This window comes from Mandrillus leucophaeus, unplaced genomic scaffold (assembly GCF_000951045.1).
Source record: "Mandrillus leucophaeus isolate KB7577 unplaced genomic scaffold, Mleu.le_1.0 Scaffold296, whole genome shotgun sequence".
In the NCBI taxonomy this organism is placed as follows: domain Eukaryota; kingdom Metazoa; phylum Chordata; class Mammalia; order Primates; family Cercopithecidae; genus Mandrillus; species Mandrillus leucophaeus.
In genome coordinates, this window is record NW_012103098.1 from 551,891 (window position 1) to 564,718 (window position 12,828).

The 12,828-nt window shown below is 43.3% G+C and overlaps 1 protein-coding gene across 1 annotated transcript in view; it reads right to left on the minus strand.

Moving 5' to 3' along the window:
- The window catches only part of CACNA2D3 (calcium channel, voltage-dependent, alpha 2/delta subunit 3), an 801,189-nt gene that overhangs the window by 528,514 nt on the left and 259,847 nt on the right, over positions 1 to 12,828 (minus strand). The window lies entirely within an intron of this gene.

Here is a 12,828-nt window from a genome sequence, read left to right on the forward strand (position 1 = left end):
TAATTCAGTTAAGAGATTTAAATTGGTCAGGATCATTCCCCAAGTGAAGCACTTCCATACCATATTGGTGTACAAGAAATTTGTTAGCATTCTAAAACTACATGGCAGATAAAAGGAACTGTATCAGTCACCAGCAAGGAAAGTTTAATGCAAGACACAGATCTCTTGGGATGCAAAGTACAAAGAAAGAAGTACTTCGTGGGAAATAATGTTGCAAGTCCAGCAGATTACATGCTACAAATAACAATGAAAAAGAGGAAAATGTTACTGCTGCTAAAATAAAACCCAGCAAGCCATACATATTTAACAGGAAGTACACCAAGAGTGGAATAAGCCAGCTGCTACAAAAATGATATATGACAAGGACAGGCCTTCAGAAATGGAAGTTGAGCTTCAAGAATCTTCAAGGACAGAACTACTTAGACATTTTAGCTGAAATTGTTTTAAAAAGAACATGCTTTAAAGTCAAGAGTTGGAAATATTTTTTAAAATTTTGAGTAGTTCAAACTTTATTATTTTCAAATTTGAAAAAATAAACTAATTCAGAAAGATCTTCTAGCAATACAGGTGCCAAAACTTGTATATCATGATGTTCTATTTTATCAGTTTGTTAGTTGGAACATATTTTAAACGGCCAGAAGTACACAGCACATCAAACCTTGGTAACATTTCAGAGTCCAAACACATTTGATGACTAATTTTATTACAGCAGGTAACTAGAAACAAGACATGCTATCTATGCAGCAAATATCCAATTCACCTTTTGTATTTAATCCTCCACAATTTTACCATTTGATCTATTTGATGATTATTTTTAAATAGCTTGGTTTTATTTTGTATATGAATTAATGGGCATGCCAATTTAAAGTTGCTATTTCAATAGCATTTACATAATTAAAATATAATAATTTTTTAAATAACTGAAAACTCTGTTACTCATGGAATGTCTCAAAGCAAGGACCATCCATGATGCCAGGTCAAGGGTTTCAAAGTAAAAATTTAAAAAGCTAGCTTGAGGCCAGGCATAGTGGCTCATGCCTGTAATCCCAATGCTTTGAGAGGCTGAGATGAGAGGATTGCTTGAAGCCAGGAGTTTGAGAGCAGTCTGGGCAATATAGTGAGACCCTCACCTCTACAAAAATTTAGAAACTTGGCTAGGCACAGTGGTGCACACCTATACTCCTAGCTACTTGGGAGGCTAAAGTGGGAGGATCCCTTGAGCTCAAGAGTTGGAGGTTGCAGTGAGCTATGATCATGTCACTCTTGGTAACAGAATAAGAATCAATGCCAGTCTTGGTAAGAGAATAAGAATCTGTACCTTTAAAAACATAAAAAACCAAAAAGGCTAGTTTGGTCACTGTGAGATCAGAAGATTGGAGGAATGAACAACAATAACAAAAGATGTAAAGATAGAATAATAAAGCCTGTTTCAAAATAATAGCCCACCATAAAAGGTAGAATTATTTAAGAGCAAACATGTCACTTAGATATTTAATTCAATATTAAGTTATTCAATATTTGCTCTCCAAAATGTATTATGTACTTACCATTTATATATGGAGATATTATCTCTTTCAATTGAATTATAGATAAGACATAGTTAATTAGCATATGGGATCAGTAAAAATTCATACCAGAGGGTCAATTCAATCCTCTTGAATAACCCAAAGCCTATTTATAAAGAAAAGAAGGACAAAGAAAAACAAGACCTTTTGTTTTGAAAGCAGCTAACTACACAGTACAATGAGGGGAACAAAAAAAATTAATAACTTTCTAGGTCCTTAACTTTCTCCAGACATTGTCTTTAAAGCAAAAAAAAAAAAGGTTCAAATGTTTTAAATCTCTCCAAAACTATTAGCAAAAACAATATGGAAATATATAACAGATGCACAAAGGCATCTTGGGGTGAATATGTTAAGGACCCACAACTGCAAATTCTAAAATCTGTTTAATTGTGCCAAAGAGAAAGACAAGACAGACCTTTTGATAAAGAAAATGCAAAGAGTATTTTAAAAAAATACTGAGGTCCTGAGCCAAGGACTATTCCTCAGTGGGGTCCTCTAGCCTGACAGGACCACCAAAACACAAGCTGTGCTGTCACACTGGCCACCTCCGAGAACAGGGACAGAAGCCAAGCCTCAGCCCCGAAATGGCAGGAGAGTGGAATAATAAAAGAATTCTGCAGTAAGTCTTCACGTAGTGCTTTTATCTTAAACCAGACATAGAGCTCTTTTTGGAGGGGCAGGAAGTAGAAATCACCCTTTAAAAATAGTTTCATTCTTTCCCTTAAAAGATAAATTCTTAATTGGTTAACAAAAATATCCACTGTTAAAAAAATCAAATGATCAGAAAGAAAATTAAAGTCACCCTATGCAATTGAGAACCACTGTTAAAGTCCTGTTGTAAAACAGCTTACTTCCTCCTCTATCGATGGAAAGACATTTTGTTTGTACTAAGATGGGATTATTACAACCTAACACCACCCTCTGACCTTTTTGTTCCATTTATCAATTTCCCAAGCCATGTGCCTATCTCTCTGATCTGTCGCAGCAGTACAGCATTCCATTTCAAGTAGGGAGAAGTAGAAGGGTCTGTTTTCATGACTGAGATTTTTAGTACCCAGAGTATTTGAAGGGAACTGTATTAATCAGAATAAATGTAACTTCCTCACAAATGTAAAGAGAAAAGGGCTGGAACGGACAGGTGAAGCCTGTGTCTTCACTATAAAAGTGGACACACGAGGTGTTAGCTTCTCAAGGTAATTCCAATGAATATGACCAAGATAATTCCCCAAAACCTCATTCTCTCTTGTCTTTTTCCTATAAACAAATAGAAATACTGTTTTAAATTTTCATTAGGAAATAATTTTGTGATAGTTAACATTCAGTGTCAACTTGATTGAACTGAAGGATGCAAAGTATTGTTCCTGGGTGTGACTGTGAGGGTGCTGGCAAAGAAGAAGATGAACATTTTGAGTTAGTGGGCTGGGAGAGGCAGACCTACCCTCCATCTGGGTGGCACCATCTAATCAGCTGCCAGTGCGACTAAAATAAACCAGGCAGGAGAAGGTGGAAAAGTGGACTCGCTGAGTCCGCCGGCCTTCATTTTTCTCTTGTGCTGGATGCTTCCTGCCCTCCAACCTCAGACTCCATGGTTTTCAGTTTTTGGATTATTGGGCTTACACTTTGGTTTTCCAGGGGCTCTCCGGCCTTTGGCTACAGACTGAAGACTGCGCTTGTTGGCTTCCCTACTTTTGAGGTTTTGGGACTCGGACTGATCCACCACTGGCTTCCTTGCTCCTCAGCTTGCAGATGGTCTGTTGTGGGACTTTACCTTGTGATTGTGTGAGTTAATTCTCCTCAATAAACTCCCTTTCAGGCCAGGCGCGGTGGCTCACACCTGTAATCCCAGCACTTTGGGAGGCCAAGGTGGGCGGATCACAAGGTCAGGAGATTGAGACAATCCTGGTCAATATGGTAAAACCCCATGTCTACTAAAAATACTAAAATTAGCTGGGTGTGGTGGTGCATGCCTGTAATCCCAGCTACTCGGGGGGCTGAGGCAGGAGAATCGCTTGAACCAGGGAGTCGGAGGTTGCAGTGAGCCGAGATTGTGCCACTGCACTCCAGCCTGGAGACAGAGAGAGACTCTGTCTCAAAAAACAACCACCACCACCACCACCAAAAAAACCTCTCGTTCACATACACATACATCCTATTAGTTCTGTCCCTCTAGAGAACCCTGACTAATACACATTTCAACATCAAAAAAGTTGCAAAAATTATAAAACAAAACAAAACAAACAAACCAAAAAACCAAAACCCACACACACCCTTTCCTAAATGTTAACCTCTTACTTAACCACAGCCAGGAATCAAAACCACAACATTGCCACTGCTATGAAACCATCACCTAAATCTACAGATCTTATTTAAATTTCATCAATGTCCTTAGTCTGGGCCTACGTTCAATCCAGGACTACACATTGCCTGCCTCTCTAGTCTCTAATTCAGGACAGATCCTCAGTCTTTCTTCATCCTTCATGATCTTTCTTGATGCTTACCACTTCCTCCAGCAGTACCGTGTGATGATAACTTGAGAAACTGCCTAACAAGACTCAGAAGAGCCCTGGCTAGTTATTTTGTAGCATGTCTGAATCAGTGTCTAAGGGCTGCCATAACAAAGCTACCACCATCAGGGTGGCTTAGAACAACACAAACTTACTCCTCAGTTCTGGAGGCCAGAAGCCTGGAGTCAAGCTGTTTGCAGAGCTGGTTCCTTTTGGAGGCTGTCAAGGAGAAACTGTCCTAATCCCCTCTCCTAGTTTCTCATGGTTGCAGGCAGTCCTTGTTGCTTGGTTTGTAAATGCATGACTCCCATTTCTGCCTCCATCTTTATATGACCATCTTCTCTATGTGCCTCTGTGTGTCTTTCCTTTTTTTTTTTTTTTTTTTTTTTGAGACACAGTCTCACTCTGTTGCCCAGGCTGGAGTGCAGTGGCGCGATCTCGGCTCACTGCAAGCTCCAGCTCCCGGGTTCACACCATTCTCCTGCCTCAGGTAGCTGGGACTACAGGCGCCCACCACCACGTCCGGCTAATTTTTTGTGTATTTTTAGTAGAGATGGGGTTTCACCGTGTTAGCCAGGATGGTCTCAATCTTCTGACCTCGTGATCTGCCCGCCTCGGCCTCCCAAAGTGCTGGGATTACAGGTGTGAGTCACCGTGCCCGACCTCCCTTTTCTTAAAAGGACACCTGTTACTACATTTAGGACCCAATCTAAATCCAGTATGACTTCATCTCAAGATCCTTAACTAGTTACTTCTGCAAAGGCCCTATTTTTCATATAAGCTCACTATGCTATGGAATGAATGTTTATGTCCCCACCGGATTCATAGATTGTGGGGATACGTACAATAATCCCCAATCCCCAATGTGATAGTACTAGGAGATGGGGTCTTTGGGTGGTAATTAAATCATAAGAGTAGAACACTCATGATGAAATTAGTGCCTTTAAAAAAAGAGACATAAGAAAGCTTACTTCCTGTCTGCTTGTTTACCGCCATCTGAGGACACAGGAAGAAAACAGCCATCTGCAAACTAGGAAAAGAGCCCTACCAGAACCCAACCACTACATACTTACCTGACCATTATACATACGCCCGACCAATGCATACTATGGAACAGTGACTGGCTTATGAGTCCTGTTTGATGATTTCTCATGTTACCTTAACATGACACAACATTAGCAGATGAAAATGATTATTTATTTCTGAAAAATAATATCAAATTCAAAATGCCCATGGTATCTTGGGGAAGACAATGGCAAATTATATTTAACTTTGTATTTGGTATGTCAATTATTTAAAAAAAGCTTAGCAGCAGCCTCGCAGTTCACTATTGTTTCTTACTTGAGGTGAACATTTATCAGTCATCAGTCTGTTAGCCAGGGGAGAAACTCTGTTATCCAGGGAGGCATCTGGGTTTGAGGATGCCGCTGAATTGGAAGTTCTTGTAGGAGATCATAATTTCCATGAACTGCCAAGACTCCAGCTCTGCCTCACAGGCCAAGTGATAGGGACGCTGAGGACCATCATCACATTCAATAGCCCGGCCACCACTTGATTAGAGGAGATGAGGCTCACTTGGTAGGATTTGCTCTTTGCAGAAATTCACTTGGGGAGAAACAACAGCTTGTCTCTTCCAAGACAGCTGCAAACTGAGCTGGTGATTATTTCGCTCCTACCCATAGACTTTCCAGGCTCACCTATTTCTCTCCTTTTAGGGAAAACGGACGGCGATTCCTCTCTTCCACCCCAGGAGCAGGGCCTGCTCATCAGCAGCTTTGCAAAACTGGTCCAAAAATACCCGGCCACAAACTGACTAGCTCGGAGAATACTTTCTGACACATCTCACCAGTCTCCCAGTTAAACACATTTCTTCAGAAATTTCTTTAATCAAGCGGAGGAGCCCTTCACACTCACAATTTGTGAGCTGCCTGCCCCAGCCTTTGAACTTCCCAACTTTGAAAACATAACGTTTTGAAAACAGAGATGACTATTCAGAACATATTCTCACCCTTAACTTCTGTGAGCACTGGCATGTGTGTGTCCACAAGGACCTGGTCAACTGAGATTGACATGACTTTGGTCAGGAAAGCTAAAGTAGAGGAAGGCAAAGAGACGCAGCCTTTCACATGGAAATAGGGTACACACCACACAAATGTCCCAAAGCAAAAGAAAACATTTAGCATACATGCGCGCGCGCACACACGCGCGCACACACACATACACACACACACACACACACACCCCTTCAAAATGCAACAGAATACTGATGGTTCTAGGCAAGGCACCATTAACTATTCACTAGGCTGCATTTGAATTAAGAAATAACACAGGAGAAGGAAAAATAGGGGCACTTTCAATAACAAATCTCCCTAAAAAATAACACTGGTCATGTATGCAGCACTTTCCATTTGCCCAGCTAAGCACTTTCATGCTGTGGCTCACTTAAGCCTCTATGATAAAGGTCCTATTATGCACACTTACAAGTGAGGAAACTGAGGCCATAGAAGGCTTAAGTAATCTGCCCAAGGTGACACCACTAGAAGCTAGTGGAACATGAACACGGCCGACATGACTGAGCATTCAGCTATCCTAAGACAGCTATGGATGTTAACATTTAATCAAAACAACTCTAGGGTGAGTACTAATGTAATTGTCATTTTACAGATGGGGAAACTGAACATAAGCCACCAGGTAACATGTCCAAGGTCACACAGTTAGCAGCAGAGTCACGAGATAAGTCCTCTTGACCACATTTTATTGACAGAAACCAATGTAAAGAGAGAATAAGTAAATTATTGGGGCCACATTTCCAAAGTTCAAAACTAAGACAAATTCATACATACAGTATGGACTCTTCTGGTCCCGCCCCCTTAAGAGAGGTGGGCCTGGGATCTCTCATGCACATGGATGCACCTTGTACAGAACCCAATGGAGCACTCCCAGAATTCTCTGCACCTTTGCACCAGGGCCAAAGGCAATGAAGACAAGGCAGCATGGGAGGACAGTGAATCCCTCAGAACACGGGCTAAGTCTGCTAGGAGAAAGCTGGCCTTCCCTTGAAGTAGCCCCCGTGAAAGCCCAGAAGCTTGGCATCCTCTCTCCCTGCTTCCCTGAATCCTCAAATCCCCCTTGCGTTGTCAGAGGAGCATTACAGCCCACAAGGCCAGGGGACAAGGCTGTGAAGGGGACCGGGTGCTCTCTCTCTTCTCTTAGCCATGAGGCCATGCCTAACACAGCTTCCTTCATGAATGGATGAGGACTCCCCCAAGGGACACTGGAGGAGAGGGAAGAAAGAGAGACTGAGAAACAGAATACAACACAACACAACACAACACAATACAACACAACAGAACACAACACAACAGAGCTGTCCAGTGTCCTGGGAAGGCATTCATAGCAGGCTGGTATGGGATTCATCAGCTGATAGTATGATGACATTTGATTAACATCCACATCATTTAACTTGCCAAAATTGCTCTCAGTCAAGCAACCTCAGGGTGCTAGGGAGCAGCCCATGGGGTGGACAGTGGCAGGGTTGGCAGATCCTTGAATAATCTAAAAGGCCTGAGGAGGTGATGTGACTTGTCCGAAGCTGGTTCTCAGCAGGTTTGATACCAGAGCCCAGATCACCTCCTGAGTTCTACTCCCCAGGTGGACACTCACGTGACTCTGCAGGGTGGAGCACTCCTGGGTGAAAAATCTTAGTGAATGAAGAGCACACAGCCAGGGTCCCAGTGTGGGTCACAGAGAGGGGCCAAGAGCCCACTCAGATGTCTGCATGGAGGATGACAGCAACCAACAGGGATGTCTCAGCCAGGTACTAGTCTGGGCCAGAAACAAAGGCAAAGGTGCAGCTCTCCCACAGACATGGTGCCCAGCTCAGGTCCGGAGTGAGCCGCTAGTATTCCTCCTAAGCATTGTCTCACACAGTTTGTGTAGGTGCTGCCTAACCGCAGGGAGTGAGGACCTCAAGGCAAGCAAATAGCCAGGTTCAAATCCCTGCCTGACGATGCCCCAGTGGCCATGAGCAGGTAGGAACCCCCCAAGTCACTATAAAATGGTGCATCCCATGTCTTCTTCCCACTGTGACCTGAGCATCAGGGTAACTTAGTAGAAATGGTGCTCAGCATAGGGCCTGGCTCCAGTAGGCACTCAAAACATAATTGCTGCCATGATTCTGTTTGATTACAACCATGGTGGGGCTGTTTCCCTGCAAGGGCATGGCCCATAGTAAGTGTTCACTGAATGTTTGTTAAATAAGTGATTCCAATGAGGGAGTGCTATTACACCCCTATTTCACAGAGAGGCAAGCAAGGATGGGGTATGTGTGTTTGAAACATGTCCTCCAAGGTCCTACAGCATGAAGAGGTGAGGGCAAGAATTTCACCATGTCCTCTAGTCCAGAGCCCACTTGCTTCACCACCACACAATGTGCCTCTGCCCTCAGAGTCAGTGTGCAAGTTCCAGGACAAGTTAACTCTAATCGCACACATGGCCAAAGAGGAGCTCTTCGTGAGATGATCAACATGCCTGCATCCTCTCCTCTGTGTGTCTCTGTTCCTGTCTGTCCCTCCCTTCTTCCATCTCCCTCTCCCTCTCTGCCTCAGTTTCCTTATCTGTAAAATGAGGATAACAATACTTACCTGATGGGACTGAGACAGAGTCATTGTTATTGACAGGAGTGACAGCCATTTATCGAGCATTTATTCATGTGCAACAGTCTGCCTGGTGCCTGGCACTGCATCTCCCCTACCGAGGTGAGGTGGGGACGGCCACACTTCACGAGTGGGAGAGGGGAAGGGGCTTCTCCAAAGGTGACACAGTGCTGGGCACCCATGAACACCTGATGCGTGGCAGCTGCTCTAATAATAACAAGAGAATAGGCTTCAGCTATTCTATCAGAGTGAGAGAAGAGAATGAGGGAAAGAGACAGAGGAAAGATCCTTTTCAGAAATGCCCAGGGTCCTCATCTCACCCCATTCTTGGCTAGGATCGCTCCCCCAGCACATGGCATTCTCTGCTTTTGGGGCCTGCTGGTTATGGCCCAGGGCCAGTCTGTTCACTGGCCACCTACCCAGAGCTGGCTCACAGAGCAGCAGCAAAGTGAGCCATGGAAGTAAGAGTGACATGGGGACATGCGGCCACCCTGTGGAGGCCACATTTGCCCATTACTGGGCTGCTGGCCTGGCTGGTTTCTGGAGGAGTTCCCATCAGAGGAGCATGGATAATCCCTTGTGGGGTGGGTCCCCATCGTCCTTGAGATTGTCCTGCTCCCTCTCTGCAAATCTCAATTCATAAACAAATGGAAAGTGTTCCAACCTAACCATGAATATTCCAAACACATCCACAAAAATGTTCACAGCATAAAATCCAGAAAGTGCAGGAAGAGAGAAGGAAAAGGGCAACCTATAATCCAATGACCCAGGACGACCACCTTCACATTGATAAATGCCAGTCTGTTTTATCACCCCTACCCCCTACATATAATGACCTGTTTCGTGTATGAGCCATGCGAATATCAGCCTAGCAGTTTTTCACTAGCTCTCTATCATAGGATTAGAGGTCAAGGCTGAACACTGGATGTTTTTAATAACTTTTTGCTGCTTTAGGGTGATTCAAGTGGAAAGCCCACATTTTTAGATAGAATACATGCAGCACAACCACAAACAGTCACGTCTAAACAGCTCTTAGCAGTGAAATCTCCAAGAGATCCTCTGTAAGTTGAAACTTCTAATTTTCCAACAAATAACCTTTTAGCCTCTTTTATTTTGGGTCATTCTACCTGGTGGCCACTTCATCTGTTTTCCAGACAAGAATGAGTTCAGAGCTGACACTGACAAATTGACCAGCACAGGCTCTAGTCACATCAGACATTATTCAGCCTCCTGACAGGTGACCTGTCCGTCTTGCAGCTTCTACTTTTAGCTGGACAATGTGTCCTGATGTGAACTCCAGCTTGGGCCAGTTTGCCAGCTCAGGACACAGTCTGCTATCATATATTCTCTTAATAAATATTCAACAGCATGAAGTGATACCTCTATAATTATTAATAATTTAGAGTTCTCAATATTCTGTTTTCTCAATTACAGCCATTATTAGAAATGTAAATCAAGGATATAACAGCTTAACATCCACATAAAACAAAGGAGATGGTAGGCACAGAGAGAATAAAAATAGAAGTCATATTTTAACCTTGAATCCTCACAAAGTCCAAAACTGACACATGAACATTGTTATAATGAAAAACTTATGCTTTTATAGAATAAAATAAGTTTATGAATCAAGAAAACAACAAAAAAGTAGACAATGTGACACAGAAGGACACTGAATATTTGCTTATTCATTTAAATATTTCCTAGAACTTACTTTATTTGAGGCACTATTTTAAAGCGGTGAGTCCCAAATTTTAAAATGCATCAGAATCTACTGGAGGACTTGTAAAAAAAAAAAAGAGATTGCTGGGCACTCTCTTCAGAGTAGTTGATTCAGTAGATCTGGGGGAGGACCCAGAAATTTTCATTTCTAACAAGTTCCCAGATGAGACTGATGCTGTTGTTCTGGGGCCACAATATGTGAGCCACTGTTCCAGGCTATAAAAATACAGCAGAGAACAAATCAAAGCCCTTCCCCCGTGGAGCGTGCATTCTGCTGGAATGATGGCAAGCATAAAACAATGTCAGTAGTGGCAAATGGGTCATTTCTACCACAAAAAAATAAAGTCAGAGAAGAATTGAGAATGATAGAGAAGAGAGGAATCATTTATTTTATTTATATTATTAATTTTTGATACAGGGTCTGGCTCTGTCACCCAGGCTGGAGCGCAGTGGTGCAATCTCAGCTCATGCAGCCTCAACTTCCCTAGCTCAAGCGATCCTCCCACCACAGCCTCTTGAGTAGCTGGGACTACAGGGGTCTACCATCATACCTAGCTAATTTTTCTATTTTTGGTACAGACAATATTTTGTCATGTTGCCCAGGCTGCTCTTTAAGTCCTGGGCTCAAGCGATCCTCTAGCCTTGGCCTCCCAAAGTGTTGAGATTATAAGCGTGAGCCAAAGTGCCCAGCCAGAATCTTTTTTTTTTTAAGAAGTTGGTCAGAGATAGCATTTCTGAGGAGGTAGCATCTCAACAAATGGAGTGGATGAATGAAGAGAGAGAGGCCATGTACCATTATAGCAGGAAAGGCTTCCAGGCAGATGGAGCATCGCATGGGAGGATCCCCATGTGGTGATGAGCTTCACATGTTGAAGAACAGCACAGAGTGAGCATGGGAGGAAATGAGCTCTGAGAAGGCAGGAGGGCAGGGAAGCTCTTCTATCAGAAGGTTACAGTTGTGAGTGGAGACGTGATGCAATCTGATGCATGTTTTAAAAAGACCACCTTGAACTATACACAATTATTATTTGCCAATTTTAACATTTTTAACAAAAGAAGAATTAAAAACTACCCATAATTCTGCAACCAAAAAAGACTACCCTGGCTATTTTGAGATGTGGAGAAAAGACTGTCCAGAAACAGAGATGCAAGCAAGAAGAACTGTCACTCAAGAGGCAATCAGAGCCAGCCAGGTGAGAGAAGACGGTGGTCACCAGGAGAGCGTGCAAGGAGGGTGGCAATGGAAGCTGTCCTGCAGAGGGAGCTGACAGACTTCTGGTGGGACAGGATGTGGGTGTGTGCAAGAGAGGGCTCCAGGATGACCACAGTGGTTAATAAATACATTTTTATTTGGAAACATTCACAAATGCACAGAAAATCTTCAAGAATAAAAACAGCACAAAGAATACCTCTGTATTTTTCTCCTAGATTGTCCTATTTTCAACACTTTATCCCACTTGCTTCAACATTTACACACCCTCCCTATTAACAAACACACACACACACACAATTTTCCATTTCAAACCACTGGAAGACAAACTGTACACACCATGACCCTTCCTCCCTAAAGACCTCAGAGCACCAATATTTCAAGCCTGGTACATCCTGTTGTATTTATGCAGTGCCTCTTTTGAGTGAGCACGATGCTTGACAGAAAACACATCAGATGGTCGGGTGCTGTGGCTCACACCCGTAATCCCAGCAGTTTGGGAAGCTGAGTCAGGCAGATCACCTGAGGTCAGGAGTTCGAGAGTAGCCTGGCCAACATGGCAAAACCCCATCTCTATTAAAAATACAAAAATTAGCCAGGTGTGGTAGCATGCGCCTGTAATCCCAGCTACTCGGAAGGCTGACGCAGGAGAATCGCTTGAACCTGGGAGATGGAGGTTGCAGTGAGCCTGGATCGTGCCACTGCACTCCAGTCTGAGGGACAGAATGAGACTCTGTCTCAAAAAAAGAAAATATGTTAGCCCATGGTACAACCTAGCTAGGAACCAGCACACTCAGAACAATGCAAGAAAGTCAGTAAAGCACAGACTGCATCATTCTACCACCAATTTGTGTAAGAGCTCTAAGGTTGACAGGATTTCAGAAGCTTTCAGGAATGAGGCTAGGTGGCTTTGAAAGCAGACAGGGTTTAGACAGACAGGAGAAAGGACAGATGGGATGTCAGGCAGGGAGGAGGGCAAGTCTGCCGAAACCCCGAGGAAGAAATGGGCATGGCCACTCATCATCAGAGAAATGCAAATTAAAGCCACAACGTGACACCATCTTACACTAGTAAGAATGGCCATTATCAAAACATCAAAAAAACGAGGTCAGGATTAGCTGGGCGTAGTAGCGGGCGCCTGTAGTCCCAGCTACTCTGTAGGCTGAGGCAGGAGA